The 17,107-nt window shown below is 44.8% G+C and overlaps 1 long non-coding RNA gene across 1 annotated transcript; it reads left to right on the forward strand.

Annotated features, from left to right (window-relative positions):
- The first annotated feature begins 410 nt into the window (after positions 1–410).
- LOC139242216 (uncharacterized) lies at positions 411–15,740 on the forward strand. Its single transcript, XR_011589143.1, has 3 exons — positions 411–623; positions 3,439–3,527; positions 15,131–15,740. It is a non-coding gene; the product is annotated as an uncharacterized lncRNA (long non-coding RNA).
- Positions 15,741–17,107: the final 1,367 nt, after the last annotated feature.

Consider the following 17,107-nt stretch of genomic DNA (forward strand, 5'->3'; position numbering starts at 1 on the left):
CAGGAACAATGACTGAGGGCCAGAATGAACATGTTCAGTGCCCAATGGGGGCCCAGTAAATCCTGTCCCAGTCACTGAGGTGGTCTTGGGTATTTACCCAGCATTCCCCGCGATGGAGAATGTGCCGAGCCCAGACTACAGGGGCCCAGTGCGCAGGTGCGAGACCTGGCTGTATTTGGAGCATGCGCGGTGCGTGTAATGGCGGAGCGGCTGTGATGAATAGTGTTCCGCCAAACAGCTCCTACTCCGCGGGGCGGAGGGGAGTAAAGGACCAGCGGGGAGCCGGGGAGGCTTCAGAAACACCTGGTGCCCGCCGGAAGCCCGGAATAATAACCGGAATATCGGCGGCTGCAGCCTCGAGGCTTTCTCCCGGTCACAGGTCCCGGGTAACGGCGGGCATCTTTGTACAGGAAGGCAGGGTCAGTCCTCCGCCATCTTGGTTCAGTGAGCAGCAAAGCGCATGCGCGGCCATCTTGGTAAAGTAAGAGCTGAGTTATTTTATTCTCACACCTCGGATTTCTCTCATTGTTCTGATCTCCAAAGTGTATCGTCCCAACCTTCTCAACCTGTCCTCATCAGAGAACCCCCTCCTCGCCGGAATCAACCTCTGAACAGCCTCCAGTGTAAGTATATCCTTCCTTAAACACACAGTGTTCCAGGTGTGGTCCCACCAATACCCTGTACACTTGGAGCAGGACTTCTCTGCTTAAACACACAGTATTCCAGGTGTGGTCCCACCAATACCCTGTACACTTGGAGCAGGACTTCTCTGCTTAAACACACAGTATTCCAGGTGTGGTCTCACCAATACCCTGTACACTTGGAGCAGGACTTCTCTGCTTGAACACACAGTGTTCCAGGTGTGGTCCCACCAATACCCTGCACACTTGGAGCAGGACTTCTCTGCTTAAACACACAGTGTTCCAGGTGTGGTCCCACCAATACCCTGTACACTTGGAGCAGCACTTCTCTGCTTAAACACACAGTGTTCCAGGTGTGGTCTCACCAATACCCTGTAAACTTGGAGCAGGACTTCTCTGCTTAAACACACAGTGTTCCAGGTGTGGTCCCACCAACACCCTGTACACTTGGAGCAGGACTTCTCTGCTTTTTATTCTATCCCCCTGACAATAAAGGCCAACATTACATTTACCTTCCTGACTACTTCCTGAACCTGCATACTAACTTTTTGTGTTTTATGCACAAACAACCTCAGGTCTCTCTGTCCTGTAGCACTTTGCAATTTTTCTCCATTTAAATTATAATTTGCTTTTCTATTATTTCTGCCAAAGTGGATAACCTCACATTTTCCCATATTATACTCCATGTGACAAATTTTTGCCCACTCATTTACCCTGTCTATATCCCTTTGCAAATTTTTTTTGTCCTCAATTTGCTTTCCCACCCATCTTTGTATCATCAGCAAACTTGGCTACATTACTCTCGGTCCCTTCTTCCAAGTCATTAATATAGATTGTAAATAGTTGAGGACATAGCACCGATTCCTGCGGCACCCCACTGGTTACCATTTGCCAACCAGAAAAAGACCCATTTATCCCGACTCTCTGTTTTCTGTTAGTTAACCAATCCTCTATCTGTGCTAATATACTGCCCCCAACCCAGTGAGCTTTTATCTTGTGCAGTAACCTTTTATGTCCCACCTTATCAAATGCCTTCTGGGAATCTAAATACACCACATCCACTGGTTCCGCCTTATCCATCCTACTCATTACATCCTCAAAGAACTCCAGCAAATTTGTCAAACATGATTTCCCTTTCATGAAGCCATACTGACTCTGTTTGATTGAATCAAGCTTTTCCAAATGTCCCGCTACTGCTTCCTTAATAATGGTCTCCAGCACTTTCCCAATGACAGATGTTAGGCTAACTGGTCTTTAGTTTCCTGCTTTTTGTCTGCCTCCTTTTTTAAATATAGGCGTTACATTTTCGGTTTTCCAATCTGTTGGGACTGCCCCAGAATCCAGGGAATTTTGGTAGATTACAACTAATGTGTCCACTATCTCTGCAGCCACTTCTCTTAAGATCCTACGATGTAAACCATCAGGGCAAGGTGAATTGTCTGCCTTTAGTCCCATTATTTTACCGAGTACTACTTCATTATGAATTGTTATTGTATTAAGTTCTTCCCTCACAAAAGCCCCTTGATTATACACTTCGGTATTACTCTCAGTGACCGAGTGTTTTACTCTAATTCAACTGATCTTGGATTGTTTCTGTCAGATATTAACTCCTGCACGGTCCCAGCAAACACTCCCACTCCCTCGTCCCTCCGATGTTGCTGCAGGATTGCTTTGTGAAGACGGGCTAATGGAGAGAAACACCCTGCACGGAATGATCCCAAATTGATCATCTCCAAGGGACAAGGCTTGCAGCTTTAATCATTCTCTATCCTTTCCCCACAGGCCCAGTTCCTTTGCTCAGATTCTGATAAAAGTAAATTGGGAAAAGTGCACTTTGATTTTTACAGATTGAATTATTGCAGAGAGCTGCACATGCACAGTTCAGCCCCACCCCCTGTGTCATTCCCAGTGAGCAGAAGAGCGAATGCGCCCTCCCCTCCCCCAGCACTGCTTGTGATCGCCATTCACTCAGTGAGCAGAAGAAGATGGTTTAAAACAGCCGGGAATGGTGACACTTTTTCCCCGGGGTAAGGCAGCGAGCAGCAGCCTCCTTACAGCAGCGCAGCACTTTGGGAGTGTGTCCGCAGATGGGCTCAGAGATCGGCATTGAGTCCGGGGGGAGTTCAGGGGGAGTCGGGGGCTGTGTGTAAGAGGCAGAGTGGACCAAGAGTCAGTGTCAGTGTGTGGTGTGAGTGGGGGAAGGGAGAGGCCATTCTCGGGCTGTGTGTGAAGCGTGTATCCAGGGTAAGGGAGACAGAATGAGCAGAATCTGCTGTTTACAATCTGCTGCTTTCTCTCTCCAAACCAGGAGTGAACGTTCCTGGTTTAGTTCCCTCGGGGGCTGTGTGTAAGAGGCAGAGTGGAGCAGGAACTAGTTCCGGGACATGGTGTGAGTGGGGGAAGGGGGAGGCCATTCTCGGGCTGTGTGTGGACAGTGTAAGGTAACAGAGAAAGTAAACCATCTCGCTCTTTCCAATCATTGCTGCTTTCTTTCCCTAAATCAGCAGTGAATGTTCCTGATTCAGTTCCAATCTCACCGTGAAAGTAGTTCTTGGACAGTGAGCAGTGGAAACACACCTGTCAGTGAGGATGTGGGGAGTTTTGCAAAGTGCATCTATTGCAGGCACCAGGAGAGGAGTGTGGGAGAAGATATTTTAAAGACCAGTTATATTGTTTCGGTGAGCTGAGTTCTCCAGAACCATGTTGCTGGTGGTCGAGAGATACATTGTCGCTCCCTCATATTCTCCCCCGCATCCATCTCTTAGAACTAATAATGTTCTCGTATTATTATTCTCAGAGCAAAATTCTTCAACCAGCCTGAACAAATGTGAGCTTTCCTCCACCCGGAACACAAGGAACAGTGCAGGCAGCTCCTTCTCACACACAGTAAGTAGATTATCACTCACAGAGCGCAGAGACTCAGAACTGGCCTCAATCCTATTGTCACAGACAGCAGAAGCTGTCAGTCCCACAGTGATCCGAAGTGGCAGAGTTACATTGTGAATCTTACAGCCACATGGAGCAGTAGAATCACATGCTGTTTCACCATTGAAACAGATCACACTGACAGGTACATTAAACACACACACTCACTTGCCAGAAACTGGCAGGTAGAGAATAAAAGACAATCATCTATCAGAAAAAATGTCCAATGGAATGTATAAACCACACTCGCATATCAGAAGCTGATGGTTACAGAGCAAAAGCCATATTCATGTTTCAGAATCTGACGGATTCAGTATTTAAACCCCCCGAACATACCAGAAGATGACAGGTGCAGAATAAAACCCACATTCCCGTAGCATAGACTGACAGATACACACACCCACATATATGAAAGTGACAGTAACAGAATAAAATCCCCACTTGCATACCAGAGATTGACAGGTAAAGTGTAAATCCCATGTGCACATGTCGGAAAACTGAAAGGCAGTAAGTAAAATTGTTACTTGCATCTCAGAAACTGATCGGGGCAGAGTAAAACCCACACACACACATCAGAAAAAAATGACACAGAGAAGGCAAAATCTTTATTCACATATCAGAGAAATACAGGTTAAAAGTAAAATTAATTCTCACGTTCACATACTAGAGACTAGCTGATACAGAGTAAATTCCACACTCACATAGCAGGAACTGACAGGTACTGTCTAAAACACAATCAAGTAGCAGGAACAAATAGGTACAGTCGAACATAGCAGAAACTGAGAAGCACAGATTATACCTGAACACACAACAAAACCTGACAGTTACAGAAAAATACACACACTTGCATATCAGAGACTGAGTGATACGGTATAAAACCCATACTCACATATGAGCGACTGAGTGATACAGTATAAAACCCACACTCACATATCAGAGGCTGACATATTACAATCCATATTCCCATAATACAAATTGACATACAGTGACATGCCCAGACTCACGAACCAGTAATTGACAGGTACAGGGTGAAGATCTCTCTTTCATTCCAGAAACTGACAGGTACAAAGGAAAGTCCACTCACAATTAAGCAGAAACTGGCAGTTATAGAGTGAGGCCCACAATCACATGTCAGAACGTGACAGGTACAGAATAAAACCCAGATTCCCATAACAGAAATGGAGAGATACAGAGAAAGGACCACACTCATAGCAGAGACAGATAGATATAGAGTAAAACTCAGACTCATTTACCAGAGACCGACCGAGTCAACATAAACACTCACCTCCATAACACAAATTGACAGTTAAAAAGAAAAGCAAATACTCTATCAGGAATTGGTGGTACACAGTAAAACAATACTAATATACTGGAGAATGACGGGTATGGAGTAGAGCTCACATTCACATAACAGATGGACAGATACAGCGCAAAATAACATCACACACCAAGAATGGAAAGAAACATAGAAAATAGGTGCAGGAGCAGGTCATTTGGCCCTTCGAGCCTGCACCGCCATTCAATATAATCATGGTTGATCATGCAACTTCAGTACCCCACTCCCGCTTTCTCTCCCTATCCATTGATCCCCTTAGCCGTAAGGGCCACATCTAACTCCCTCTTGAATATATCCAACGAACTGGACTCCACAACTTTCTGTGATAGAGAATTGCACAGGTTTACCACTCTCTGGGTGAAAAAGTTTCTCCTCATTTCAGTCCGACATGACTTACCCCTTATCCTTAGACTGTGACCCCTGGTTCAGGACTTTCCCAAAATCAGGAACATTCTTCCTGCATCTAACCTGTCCAGTCCTGTCATAATTTTATATGTTTCTATGAGATCCCCTCTCATTCTTCTAAATTCCAGTGAGTGTTAGCCTAGCTGATCCAGTCTTTCTTCAAATGTCAGTCCTGCCATCCCGGGAATTATCCTGGTGAACCTTCACTGCACTCCCTCAATAGCAAGTACGTCCTTGCTCAGATTAAGAGACCAAAACTGCACATCATACTCAAGGTGTGGTCTCACCAAGGCCCTGCACAACTGCAGTAACACCTCCCTGCTCCTACACTCAAATCCTCTCGCTATGAAGGCCAGCATGCCAGTTGCTTTCTTTACTGCCTGCTGCACCTGCATGCCTACCTTCAGTGACTGATGTACCATGACACCCAGGTCTCTTTGAACCACCCATTTTACTAATCTGTCACCATTCAGGTAATAATCTGCCTTCCTGTTTTTGCCACCAAAGTGAATAACCTCACATTTATCCACATTTTCCTGCATCTGCCATGCAATTGCCCACTCACCTAACCTGTCCAATTCACCCTGCAGCCTCTTCGCATCCTCCTCATAGCTCACACTGCCACCCAGCTTCGTGTCATCTGCAAACTTGGAGATATTACTTTCAATTCCATCGTCTAAATCATTAATATATATTGTAAATAGCTGCGGTCCCAGCACTGAACCTTGTGGCACCCCACTAGTCACTGCCTGCCATTCTGAAAAGGATCTGTTTATTCTCACTCTTTGCGTCCTGTCTGCCAACCAGTTCTGCCTCCACGTCAGTACATTACCCCCAATACCATGTGCTTTAATTTTGCACACTAATCTCTGGTGTGGGACCTTGTCAAAAGCCTTTTGAAATTCCAAATACACCAAATCCACTAGTTCTCCCTTATCCACTCTACCAGTTACATCCTCAAAAACCTCTAGAAGATTTGTCAAGCATGATTTCCCTTTCATAAATCCATGCTGACTTGGACCGATCCTGTCACTGCTTTCCAAATGCTCTGCTATTACATCTTTAATAATTGATTCCAGCATTTTCCCCACCACCGATGTCAGGCTAACCGGTCTATAATTCCTTGTTTTCTCTCTCCCTCCTTCTTTAAAAAGTGGGGTTACATTAGCTACCCTCCAATCCATAGGTACTGATCCAGAGTTCATGGAATTTTGAAAAATGACCACCAATGCATCCATTATTTCTAGGGCCACTTCTTTAACTACTCTCGGATGCAGACTGTCAGACCCTGGGGATTTATTGGCCATCAATCCCATCAGTTTCCCTACAAGCTTTTCCTGACTAATAAGGATTTCCCTCAGTTCCTCCTTCCCGCTAGACCCTCGGTCCCCTAGTATTTTTGGGAGGTTATTCGTGTCTTCCTTACTGAAGACAGAACCAAAGTATTTGTTCAGTTGGTCTGCCATTTCCTTGTTCCCCATTATGAAATCGCCTGATTCTGACTGCAAGGGGCCGACATTAGACTTCATCAATCTTTTTCTCTTCACATATCTATAGAAGCTTTTGCAGTCAGTTTTTATGTTCCCTGCAAGCTTACTCTCGTATTCTATTTTCCCCTCCTAATTACATCCTTAGTCCTCCTCTGCTGAATTCTAAATTTCTCCCAGTCCTTAGGTTTGCTGCTTTTTCAGGCCAATTTCTATGCCTCTTCCTTGGATTTAACACTGTCCCTAATTTCCCTTGTTAGCCATGGTTGAGCCACCGTTCCAGTTTTATTTTTTACGCCAGACAGGGATATACAATAGTTGTAATTCATCCAAGTGATCTTTAAATGTCTGCCATTGCCTATCCACCGTCAACCCTTTAAGTATCATTCGCCAGTTTATCCTATCCAAATCACGTCTCATACCATCGAAGTTTCCTTTATGTTCAGGACCCTAGTCTCTGAGTTAACTGGGTTGCTCTCCATTTTAATGACGAATTCTGCCATATTATGGTCACTCTTCCCCAAGGAGCCATGCAAGACCAGATTGCTAATTAATCCTCTCTCGTTACACAAAACCCAGTCTAGGATGGCCTGCTCTCTCATAGGTTCCTCGACATATTGGTCTAGAAAACCATCCCTTATACACTCTAGGAAATTTTCCACCACAGTATTGCTACAAGTTTGATTAGCCCAATCAATATGTAGGTTAAAGTCACCCATGATAACTGCTGTACCCTTATTGCACGTGTCCTTAATTTCCATCCCCAACCTCCCTACTACTGTTTGGTGGTCTGTACACAACCCCAACTAACGTTTTCTGCCCTTCGATGTTTCGCAGCTCTACCCATATAGATTCCACATCATCCCAGCTAATGTCCTTCCTTACTATTGCCTTAACCTCCTCTTTAACCATGAACGCTACCCCACCTCCTTTTCCTTTCTGGCTATTCTTCCTGATTATTGAATACTCCTGGATGTTATATTCCCAGCTTTGGTTACTCTGAAGCCATGTCTCTGTAATCCCAATTACATTATATCCGTTAACAGCTATCTGCGCAGTTAATTCATCCACCTTATTACAAATGCTTCTCGCTTTGAGACTCAGATCCTTCAGGCTTGTTTTTTTAACACTCTTTGTCCTTTTAGAATTATGTTGTAATGTGGCCCTTTTTGATACAGAATGAAACCCACAGGCAATGACCAGAAATTGACTTGTACAGGATAAAATCCACCTCTCGTATCAGAAACTAACATAGAGTAAAACCCTCATTCACATACCAGAGGTAGACAGATAGAGTCAAATCCACACTCCCATACCAGACACCCACTATATAAGAAAATAAGAACATAAGAAATAGGAGCAGGAGTAGGCCATAGGGCTTCTCGAATGTGCTCTGCCATTTAATACAATCATGTCTGATCCGATCATGGACTCAGCTTCACTTCCCTGCACGTTCCCCTAACCCCTTATTCCCTTATCGGTTAAGACACTGTCTATCTCTGTCTTAAATATATTCAATGTCCCAGCTTACACAGCTCTCTGAGGCAGCAAATTTCACAGGTTTACAACGCTCAGAGAAAAAATTCCTCCTCCTCTCAGTTTTAAAATGGGGGGGCCCTTATTCTAAGATTGATGTGCAAAGTTAGAGCACATGGGATTGGGGGTAGTGTACTGACATGGATTGAGAACTGGTTATCAGACAGGAAGCAAAGAGTAGGAGTAAATGGGTACTTTTCAGAATGGCAGGCAGTGACTAGTGGGGTACCGCAAGGTTCTGTGCTGGGGCCCCAGCTGTTTACACTGTACATTAATGATTTAGATGAGGGGATTAAATGTAGTATCTCCAAATTTGCGGATGACACTAAGTTGGGTGGCAGTGTGAGCTCCGAGGAGGATGCTGTGAGGCTGCAGAGCGACTTGGATAGGTTAGGTGAGTGGGCAAATGCATGGCAGCTGAAGTATAATGTGGATAAATGTGAGGTTATCCACTTTGGTGGTAAAAACAGAGAGACAGACTATTATCTGAATGGTGACAGATTAGGAAAAGGGGAGGTGCAAAGAGACCTGGGTGTCATGGTACATCAGTCATTGAAGGTTGGCATGCAGGTGCAGCAGGCGGTTAAGAAAGCAAATGGCATGTTGGCCTTCATAGCAAGGGGATTTGAGTACAGGGGCAGGGAGGTGTTGCTACAGTTGTACAGGGCATTGGTGAGGCCACACCTGGAGTATTGTGTACAATTTTGGTCTCCTAACCTGAGGAAGGACATTCTTGCTATTGAGGGAGTGCAGCGAAGGTTCACCAGACTGATTCCCGGGATGGCGGGACTGACCTATCAAGAAAGACTGGATCAACAGGGCTTGTATTCACTGGAGTTCAGAAGAATGAGAGGGGACCTCATAGAAACATATAAAATTCTGACGGGGTTAGACAGGTTAGATGCAGGAAGAATGTTCCCAATGTTGGGGAAATCCAGAACCAGGGGTCACAGCCTAAGGATAAGGGGTAAGCCATTTAGGACCGAGATGCGGAGGAACTTCTTCACCCAGAGAGTGGTGAACCTGTGGAATTCTCTACCACAGAAAGTTGTTGAGGCCAATTCACTAAATATATTCAAAAAGGAGTTAGATGAGGTCCTTACTGCTAGGGGGATCAAGGGGTATGGCGAGAAAGCAGGAATGGGGTACTGAAGTTGAATGTTCAGCCATGAACTCATTGAATGGCGGTGCAGGCTAGAAGGGCCGAATGGCCTACTCCTGCACCTATTTTCTATGTTTCTATGTTTCTATTATGCCCCCTAGTTCTAGTCTCCCATATCAGTGAAAACATCCTCTCTGCGACTACGTTTTCAAGCCCCCTCATAATCTTATACGTTTCGATAATTCATCTCTCATCCATTCTTCTGAATTCAATGAGTAGAGGCCCAACCTCCTCAACATTTTCTCATAAGTCAACCCCTCATCTCTGGAATCAACCAACTGAATCTTCTCTCAACTTCCTCAAAGCAAGTATATCCTTTCATGAATATGGAAACCAAAACTGCACGCAGTATTCCAGGTGTGGCCTGACCAATACCCTGTGTAACTGTAGCAAGACCTCCCTGCTTTTATACTCCAGCCCCTTTGCAATAAAGGCCAAGATTGCATTGGTCTTCCTGATCACGTGCTGTACCTGCATTCTAACCTTTTGTGTTTCATGCACAAGTACCCCCAAGTCCCGTTGGACTGCATCACTTTGCAATCTTTCTCCATTCAAATAATAACTTGCTCTTTGATTTTTTTTCAGCCATCGTGCATCACTTCACACTTTCCAACATTATACTCCATCTGCCAAATTATTGCCCACTTACTGAGCCTATCTGTGTCCTTTTGCAGATTTATTGTGTCCTCCTCACACATTGCTTTTGCTCCCATCTTTGTATCGTCAGAAAACTTGGCTACTTACATAGAAACAAAGAAAATAGGTGCAGGAGTAGGCCATTCGGCCCTTCTAGCCTGCACCACCATTCAATGAGTTCATGGCTGAACATGCTACTTCAGTACCCCATTCCTGCTTTCTCGACATACCCCCTGATTCCCTTCGTAGTAAAGACTTCATCTAACTCCTTTTTGAATATATTTTGTGAACTGGCCTCAATAACTTTCTGTGGGAGAGAATTCCACAGGTTCACCACTCTCTGGGTGAAGAAGTTTCTCCTCATCTCGTTCCTAAATGGCTCACCCCTTATCCTTAGACTGTGACCCCTGGTTCTGGACTTCCCCAACATTGGGAACATTCTTCCTGAATCTAACCTGTCTGAACCCATCAGAATTTTAAACATTTCTATGAGGTCCCCTCTCATTCTTCTGAACTCCAGTGAATACAAGCCCAGTTGATCCAATCTTTCTTGATAGGTCAGTCCCGCCATCCCGGGAATCAGTCTGGTGAACCTTTGCTGCACTCCCTCAATAGCAAGAATGTCCTTCCTCAAGTTAGGAGACCAAAACTGTACAAAATACTCCAGGTGTGGCCTCACCAAGGCCCTGTACAATTGTAGCAACACCTCCCTGCCCTTGTACTCAAATCTCCTCGCTATGAAAGCCAACATGCCATTTGCTTTCTTAACCGCCTGCTGCACCTGCATGCAAACCTTCATTGACTGATGTACCATGACACCCAGGTCTCCTTGCACCTCCACTTTTCCTAAACTGTCACCATTCAGATAATAGTCTGTCTCTCTGTTTTTACCACCAAAGTGGATAATCTCACATTTATCCACATTATACTTCATCTGTTATGCATTTGCCCACACACCTAACCTATCCAAGTCACTCTGCAGCCTCATAGCATCCTCCTCGCAGCTCACACTGCCACCCAACTTAGTGTCATCCGCAAATTTGGAGATACTACATTTAATCCCCTCGTCTAAATCATTAATGTACAGTGTAAACAGCTGGGGCCCCAGCACAGAACCTTGCGGTACCCCACTAGTCACTGCCTGCCATTCCGAAAAGTACCCATTTACTCCTAATATTTACTTCCTGTCTGACAACCAGTTCTCAATCCATGTCAGCACACTACCCCCAATCCCATGTGCTTTAACTTTGCACATTAATCTCTTGTGTGCGACCTTGTCGAAAGCCTTCTGAAAGTCCAAATATACCACCTAAACTGGTTCTCCCTTGTCCACTCTACTGGAAACATCCTCAAAAAATTCCACAAGATTTGTCAAGCATTATTTCCCTTTCACAAATCGATGCTGACTTGGACCTATCATGTCACCTCTTTCCAAATGCGCTGCTATGACATCCTTAATAATTGATTCCATCATTTTACCCACTACCGATGTCAGGCTGACCTGTCTATAATTCCCTGTTTTCTCCCTCCCTCCTTTTTTAAAAAGTGGGGTTACATTGGCTACCCTCCATTCGATAGGAACTGATCCAGAGTCAATGGAATGTTGGAAAATAACTGTCAATGCATCCGCTATTTCCAGGGCCACCTCCTTAAGTACTCTGGGATGCAGTCAATCAGGCCCTGGGGATTTATCCGCCTTCAATCCCATCAATTTTTCTAACACAATTTCCCGACTAATAAGGCTTTCCCTCAGTTCCTCCTTCTTACTAGACCCTCTGACCCCTTTTATATCCGGAAGGATGTTTGTGTCCTCCTTCATGAATACCGAACCAAGTACTTGTTCAATTGGTCTGCCATTTCTTTGTACTCTGTTATGACTTCCCCTGATTCTGACTGCAGGGGACCTACGTTTGGCTTTATTAACCTTTTTCTCTTTCCATATCTATCGAAACTTTTGCAGTAGTCTTAATGTTCCCTGCAAGCTTCTTCTCGTACTCCATTTTCCCTGCCCTAATCAAACCCTTTGACCCTCCTCTGCTGAGTTCTAAATTTCTCCCAGTCCCCAGGTTCACTGCTATTTGTGGCCAATTTGTTTGCCACTTCCTTGGCTTTAATACTATCGTGATTTCCCTTGATAGCCACGGTTGAGCCACCTTCCCTTTTGTTATTTTTACGCCAGATAGGAATGTACAATTGTTGTAGTTCATCCATGCGGTCTCTAAATGTCTGCCATTGCCCATCCACAGTCAACCCTTAAGTATCATTCGCCAATCTATCCTAGTCAATTCACGCCTCATACCTTCAAAGTTACCCTTCTTTAAGTTCTGGACCATGGTCTCTGAATTAACGGTTTCATTCTCCATCCTAATGCAGAATTCCACCAAGGGGCCTCGCACAACGAGATTGCTAATTAATCCTCTCTCATTACTCAACACCCAGTCTAACATGGCCTCCCCCCTAGTTGGCTCCTCGACATATTGGTCTAGAAAACCATCCCTTATGCACTCCAGGAAATCCTCCTCCACCGTATTGCTTCCAGTTTGGTTAGCCCAATCTATATGCATATTATAGTCACCCATTATAACTGCTGCACCTTTATTGCACGCACCCCTAATTTCCTGTTTGATGCCCTCCCCAACATCACTACTACAGTTTGGACGTCCGTACACAACTCCCACTTACGTTTTTTGCCCTTTAGTGTTCTGCAGCCCTACCCATATAGATTCCACATCATCCAAGCAAATGTCCTTCCTAACTATTGCATTAATCTCCTCTTTAACCAGCAATGCTACCCCACCTCCTTTTCCTTTTATTCTATCCTTCCTGAATTGTTGCATACCCATGGATGTTGAGTTCCCAGCCCTGATCATCCTGGAGCCACGTCTCCGGAATCCCAATCACATCATATCTGTTAACATCTATTTGCACAGTTAATTCATCCACCTTATTACGCATACTCCCTGCATTAAGATACAAAGCCTTCAGGCTTGTTTTTTTAACACACTTTGTCCTTTTAGAATTTTGCTGTACAGTGGCCCCTCGGTCCCTTCTTCCAAGTCGTTAATATAGATTGTAAATAGTTGGGGTCCCAGCACTGATACCTGCGGCACCCCACTCATTACTGATTGCCAACCCGAGAATGAACCATTTACCCAGACTCTCTGTTGTCTGTTAGTTAGCCAATCCTCTATCCATGCTAATATATTACCCCCAGCCCCGTGAACTTTTATCTTGTGCAGAAACCTTTTATGTGGCACCTTGCAAATGCCTTCTGGAAGTCCAAATACACCACACCCACTTTATCCACCCTGGCCCATGATGTGAAGTGGAACATAATTCATCGAAAGCACCTCTGACAGTGTTGAGGAGAAACTGACCGACCAAATGTGAAAAATGAATTCCTGAAGGTTTGGTATTGTACAAGACAAAAATAGAAAGAATGCATTTCTTCCAAATGTCCAGGCCTGGTCTGAATGATGGATTAGTGATTTTGAGATGAGATAAAATTAGAACTTTCGCATACTGTTTAAAAATAGACTGATAATTGAGGACAAAAATATTTCTTTCAGAATTTTTTTCAACATGGTACAAGCAGAGAAGGAGTTTGATGACGTATGCCATTGCCTAATAGAGAACTGATTTAGTTGGCTACTATTGCATATTTTCTTCAAATTTTTTAAAGTTTTGATTTGCTGTGAATTTCAAGTTCCAAGTTCCAAGTCCACCTGTTTTGAATAACACCAAAAATGAAAATAATCATTGCATTTAGGATAAGGGGTAGGCCATTTAGGACTGAGATGAGGAGAATCTTCTTCACTCAAGAGAGTTGTTAACCTGTGGAATTCCCTGCCGCAGAGAGTTGTTGAGGCCAGTTCACTGGATATATTCAAGAGGGAGTTAGATATGGCTCTTACGGTTAAGGGGATCAAGAGGTATGGAGAGGTAGCAGGAAAGGGGTACCGAAGGAATGATCAGCCATGATATTGAATGGTGGTGCAGGCTCGAGGGGCCGAATGGCCTACTCCTGCACCTATTTTTCTATGTTTCTATGTTCGCTACATGCTCAAAGAATTCAAGCAAATTTGTCAAACTTAACTTTCCCGTCATAATTCCATGCTGACTCTGCCTGACCGAATTATGTTTTTCCAAATGTCGTGCTAATGCTTCTTTAAGAATGAACTCTTCAACATTTTCCCAACCACAGCTGTTAGGCTGACTGGTCGAAAGTTTCCTGCTTTTTGTCTGCCTCCTTTTTAACCGAGTGTGGCTCTCAGTCCCCGGGCAACACCGAGTGTGGCTCTCAGTCCCGGGCAACACCGAGTGTGGCTCTCAGTCCCCGGGCAACACCGAGTGTGGCTCTCGGTCCCCGGGCAACACCGAGTGTGGCTCTCAGTCCCCGGGCAACACCAAGTGTGGCTCTCAATCCCCGGGCAACACCGAGTGCGGCTCTCAGTCCCCGGGCAACACTGAGTGCGGCTCTCAGTCCCCGAGTAACACCGAGTGCGGCTCTTCGTCCCCGGGCAACACCGAGTGTGGCTCTCGGGGCCTGACTCAGAGCCACCGGACCCAGCACCTCCCCCACACCAGGAATACAACAACTTACATTTTTGCAGCAGGTCCAGCAATTCCCAGCCGCTCTGTATCAGGTGGGCGCTGGATGTGGAAGTCACTCACTGGCCTCCTGTGTGGGTCTGTTTGTTACATCAGTTTGAGTTGGATGGAGAGGGGGAGAAGCTGCTGGGTTTCACCCCCAGTACTTCTGGGCCCAGTGGGACCAACAGTTTCCCATGTGGGCCTGTCGAGGGAGGTGGGTTCCCTTCCCCGAAGGACAGTACTGACCCAGATGTGTTTTTACAACAATCCAGCAGCTTTCATGGTCATTTTTTTCTCGTGCCGGCCCCATAAATGAACAGACTCATTAAGCTCAATTTCACAACCTGCCTTTGTGTTTTTGTGGGTTCTCTCTCACACTCACTTCTCCTGTTTGAAATTCACTTTACAGGATGTTAAAAGGGGAGGATTTGTAGACTGGAAGTTCAAACCAAACATCACCTCAAGATCTGACAGTCACTCGATACATCGGGACTGGAATATCATCAGCTTTTGACCATGGAAGCAGAAGGCACCGTTTACAGTGGGGAGAAATGGTACACATGCTCTGTGTGTGGCTTCAGCCAATCGTCCAAACTGGAGAGACACAAGTGCAGTCACACTGTGTAGAAACCCTGTAAATATGGGGATTGTGAGAAACGATTCAACTCCCCGTCCTTTTAATTCCTGGATTCTTTTACCTCAATCTGGTTCAGTAAAATTACTGAGTCGAATACCTCTTGTGCTTTGAACAAAGCAGTCTTTATTTTACCGGCCGGCAAGACTTATCAGAAAGAGGATATACATTCTCGATCGAGTGTACACACTCCCTATGGATAAGTGAAGTTACATCGTAAAGCGACAACAGTTATACATTCTCGGCAAAAGATAACAAGATAGGGCTAGAGTGACATCCTAGTTCAACCTATCTCTTTTGGTCCCTCTTTCCCTTTGTCCACTCATAAGCCGACCTAAGTATGGTCTGATTTTAAACAAAGACCTTCTGTTAATGTTTCAAGTTAATAACATGATTTAATAAGACCTTGAGGTTTTTCTGCAAGCTGTGGGTTTTGTTTCAATATGCGTTAGTGTTGTAACATTTCGCAGTCTCGAGTCCGAGATGTCATGGCTATTCCTCCATGAATTCTTTGTTAGCTTATACTGTCCCTATACAATTCCCATGTTCTCAACTTCAATGTCTCTATACATTTTAAACATTCACATTCCCCCCTTTTATCATTCCATGATAACACTTAGGATCATTCCAGGACTAAAATGTATAGGGAATGTGAACACACCTAATATCCAGAAAAGTTCCCATTTTGTGCATAAACATAAGACATGTAGCTTTCGTCTCTGTCTCCACTCCCATGCGCCGAAACTGTCATATATCAACACTTTATACAGACTTTGGCATACAGACAGCTTCATCTTATGGCTCAGGATTCAGATAAATAGTCCAATTATTTTGCTGATTAAAAGAGTTCAGTTTTCCCGTCTCTCTTCTCAGGTCACCGTTGGAGTAGCTGGCTGTCTATCACTACGGGTAAAAGTTCAAACTGGTCCACGTTCCAATTTGGATGCCAACGGTCTTGTTCAGCTATGGAGAAGAGGAAGTCTGGAACTGAAACAGGAATTAGAATAACCAGTAAAATAGGTTCGTTAGAGGGTGGTGAGCTTGCAGTGGTGCAGGTGAACCCAGGCACTTTTCCCCTCAACCTTGGCTGCAGTGGGGGTAGTGAGTAACACCTGAAAAGGCCCCTCCCATTGTGGCTCTAATCCCTTCCGAATCCATACTTCCCTGGTGCCACGAGGGACAATTCGTTTAAAACTGGGAGGTCGAGGTGAGTATCTTGAACCTGGTTGTGAACTAGTCGCAGAGCCTGAGTCAGAGAAAGAACATAGGTGGTCATCAGTCGAGCTGAGATCTCATATCTAGGAACAATTTCCCTCATTAACACCTTAACAACAGTTTGAGCCTTATTGTCCAATTTAGGGTAGGCTTCAATCCATCTGCTAAACACATCTACTATTACCAACACATATTTGTAACAGTGAACGTTTTGCAACTCAATATAGTCCAACTGAAATGTCGCAAAGGGACCTTCGGGTAGGGGTGTTTTACCCCAATCACAGGGGACTCCCTTCCCTGGATTATGTTGCTGGCAAACCAGGCAACGACTACTGATGTTCTGGGTGAGCGCCTGAAGTCTAGGGTGCCCCCAAGTAGCCAAAAGTGTGTCACTCGTGGTCCTTGCTCCACAATGAGTAGCAAAATGCATACATTCAATAATCCATAGAGCCAACTTGTCAGACATGCAAGTCTGTTCCGCGGGAGTGGTCCAGAGTTTAGAAATATTGTCATAAGTACATGCATAATATTTCCACA

This window comes from Pristiophorus japonicus, unplaced genomic scaffold (assembly GCF_044704955.1).
Source record: "Pristiophorus japonicus isolate sPriJap1 unplaced genomic scaffold, sPriJap1.hap1 HAP1_SCAFFOLD_125, whole genome shotgun sequence".
NCBI lineage: Eukaryota > Metazoa > Chordata > Chondrichthyes > Pristiophoridae > Pristiophorus > Pristiophorus japonicus.